This window comes from Canis lupus, chromosome 23, assembly GCF_011100685.1.
Source record: "Canis lupus familiaris isolate Mischka breed German Shepherd chromosome 23, alternate assembly UU_Cfam_GSD_1.0, whole genome shotgun sequence".
NCBI classification, from domain to species: Eukaryota; Metazoa; Chordata; class Mammalia; order Carnivora; family Canidae; genus Canis; species Canis lupus.
Window position 1 is genome coordinate 5,643,194 of NC_049244.1, and position 3,619 is coordinate 5,646,812.

General features: G+C 40.6%; 1 pseudogene; it reads right to left on the bottom strand.

The window, feature by feature from the left end:
* Positions 1-987: 987 nt before the first annotated feature.
* Positions 988-2,860, bottom strand: LOC100685466 (annotated as a pseudogene).
* Positions 2,861-3,619: the final 759 nt, after the last annotated feature.

The window sequence follows — 3,619 nt, forward strand, 5'->3', positions numbered from 1 at the left end:
TATACCCAGCATTACAGATGCTTGCCCAATTAGTATTAGTATTGCCCAATACCATTATTCTGTGAAGAATAATAGTATTGATGATGACAATGAACAAGGACTATCTTTTGCCCAAAAAGAGAATGGAGCAGAGGGAGGCATGGTGAAAACAAGTAGAAAGCACCTAAAGAGATGGGTATTTTCTCTTTCTCCAGGAAAGGTCACTCTAAACACAGAAATATAAAAAGAAAACTATTCCCTTATTGCCCCTATGTGGAATAATGCAAAACATGTATTTTCTATATCAGTTGAGAACCCGGCTAAGTAATCCAACTCTACTGCAGCATTATAAAAATCATCCCTTCACCACACTATAAGATTTAAATGCATCTGCACAAGGGTGCACACTATATAGAGGAGTAAAGTTGCTGCTACCCTGCCAACCACTTCTGGTCCCGACCCAAGTCCTACTGTAATATCAGTGGTCTGGATGGTTTTATCCAAATCAATCATATTTTAGAAATAAAGCATTTAAAAAGACAGGTCAAAGTGTCTCAGTAACCATATCTCCAACTCAATTTCATCTATTTAAATGTTATATTTGCCTTCTGCTAATAAGTCTTTATTTCACTCAAACTAAGAGATAAATCTTCTACACTGAGTATCTTCCTTGCCCAATTAGTCCAAAGGGAAAAAAACCCTGAAATTATTAGTAAAGAAAAATGTAAGGACTAACACACTATTTAAATAAGTTTTTAAAGTATTTTTAAGGTTTAAAAAATGTTTAAAGTTTGTAATTCCTAGTAGGAAGACATCTGAATGAATACCCAAATGGCAAACCACTGCAGAATGTTTCAGTTGTATATGCCACAGAGGGGTATGAATTCTCTTCACAGTACACCAGCTTTCTTCATGAAACGGTCAGAAGTATACTGGTTTATATTATTGTGACATCCATTGGTGATCAAAGTTGTTTTTCCTTCAGGAAAGGCTTTATTTTTAAGGACATTACACATGACCTCTAAATTTGGCTAACAATTTACTGATCAGATTCATCACCTTTGGGTTACTCTGATATTGTGACATATTTGTTGGGTTCTGGGTCACATCCTGGAAGGCCACCACCACTTCTGAATCCTGCATAGCTTTAAGAACCTCTGGATCATGGGATCCCTGGGTGGCGCAGCGGTTTAGCGCCTGCCTTTGGCCCAGGGCGCAATCCTGGAGAACCGGGATCGAATCCCACATCGGGCTCCCGGTGCATGGAGCCTGCTTCTCCCTCTGCCTGTGTCTCTGCCTCTCTCTCTCTCTCTCTCTGTGACTATCATAAATAAATAAAAATTAAAAAAAAAAAAAAAAAAAAAGAACCTCTGGATCACTACGAATTTCATTGACCCCAGGCATTCCTGCCACTCCAGGCATCTCCCTGCCATTTCAGGTATTCCCCTGGGAAAATTACCAGGCATTTTCCTGAGAAAGCCACCTAGGAAAGAGCCATACTGAGCTCCTGGTTGTCAGCTGACTTCTTGCTCCCTCTGGGCTCTCTGATGTTCTTCCAAAGCCTTTGCAACCCTTTCTATTCTTTTTTTGATCTTTCACTCCACATTTTTGCTCATACTTTCTCTGACACTCAGCAATTTTCTGGGCCCTCAGTTGAACTTCTTTCAGCATTGCACTAGCATCTTCACCATAACCCAGTTTACCATCAAGGGCAAGATCATGTGCTTTTTTTCCCCCAATGGCCCAGAAGTCTGTGTGCTTTCCCTGGCCACTTCTAAAGGCTGAGCTGAATCAGGATTTCAATAGCTCTGTCACAGTCTCGAAAGTGGCTTCTGTAATTTGATGAAGACACTGGCCCTCTTGGCATACAGAATGGCCAAGTGAGGATTCAGTTTGATGGCAGTGTGAACAAGTCAATGGCTTTCTGTAGTTCACCATCATTTAGGGCATCCACAGCAGCCACTTTTTTTTTTTAATCATTTACCTGATCCATCATTTCCTCGGTTATCTGTACATTTTCATCTCCTGTTTCTTGAGGGGAATCAGTATCTGGTTCAATCAGACCTTCATTGTCAATTTCTAGATCACTGTCCTCAGTTGATGGTTCTTCTGTCTTTATGTTTTCCTTCTCCTTCTTACTATCTATTTTTTCTTCCTTGATACTGTCTTCTGATTTAGTTTTTTGAGCAGCAGGTAGCATTTTACCACCCCCCCCATACTCTCCACCCACCCCACAGCAAGGACATGTCTTTGGTGTGCAGAGCGCTCAGATCCGACTTACACATTTTCATAAAAGCTAGAAGCTCCCTAACTTTACAAGAGTCTATATGGTCCAGAGGTGTGGCAGGCCTTGCTAAGGTTGGGGCCTGATTCCAGGCATGGGTACTAGCTCAGAATGACCGTGTGGAAGGGGAAAGCTGTTGTGAGGCAGAATAGACTAGAACCTCCCTGGCCATTGGATCCTCTTACCCAACAGTCTCCTGACCCCAGGTGCTTTGATGGTCAGTTCCTTCCCACAACCTCTGCCTCTGCCCCTGCACACTGCCTAAATCCTTCCAGAAGTGTGTCTGTAGGTTGCTTTTTAGTTAGTTTTGTTGGCTGTTTCTTTCACTGTGTAAAAGCTTTTTATTTTGATAAAGTCCCAATAGTTTTATTTTATTTTATTTTATTTTATTTTATTTTATTTTATTTTATTTTATTTCCTTTGCTTCATGTGACATATCTAGTAAGAAGTTGCTGTGGCTGAGTAACATCAACGATGTTACTGTGTGCTCTTCTCTAGGATTTTGATGGTTTCCTGTGTCACATTTAAGTCTTTCACCGATTTTGAATTACTTTTGCGTATGGTGTAAGACAGTGATCCAGTATCATCCTTCTGCATGTTGCTGTCCAGTTTTCCCAACACAATTGGTTGAAGAGATAATTTTTTTTCCTACTAGATAGTTTTTCCTGCTTTGTCAAAGATTAGTTAACCATACAGTTGAGGGTCCATTTCTGGGTTCTCCATTCTGTTCCATTGATCTATGCGTCTATTTTTGTGCCAGTAACACACTGTCTTGATGACTACAATTTGTAGTAGGAATATAGCTTGAAGTCTGGAGTTGTGAGGCCTCCAGTTTTGCTTTTTATTTTCAACATTCTTTTGGCTATTCAGGGACTTTTTGGTTTCATAATATTTTTTTAATAATAAATTTATTTTTTATTGGAGTTCAATTTGCCAACATACAGAATAACACCCAGTGCTCATCCCGTCAAGTGCCCCCCTCAGTGCCCGTCACCCATTCACCCCCACCCCCCTCCCTCCTCCCCTTCCACCACCCCTAGTTCATTTCCCAGAGTTAGGAATCTTTATGTTCTGTCTCCCTTTCTGATGTTTCCTACCCATTTCTTCTCCCTTCCCTTCTATTCCCTTTCACTATTATTTATATTCCCCAAATAAATGAGACCATATAATGTTTGTCCTTCTCCGATTGACTTACTTCACTCAGCATAATACCCTCCAGTTCCATCCACGTCGAAGCAAATGGTGGGTATTTGTCGTTTCTAATGGCTGAGGAATATTCCATTGTATACATAAACCACATCTTCTTTATCCATTCATCTTTCGATGGACACTGAGGCTCCTTCCACAGTTTGGCTA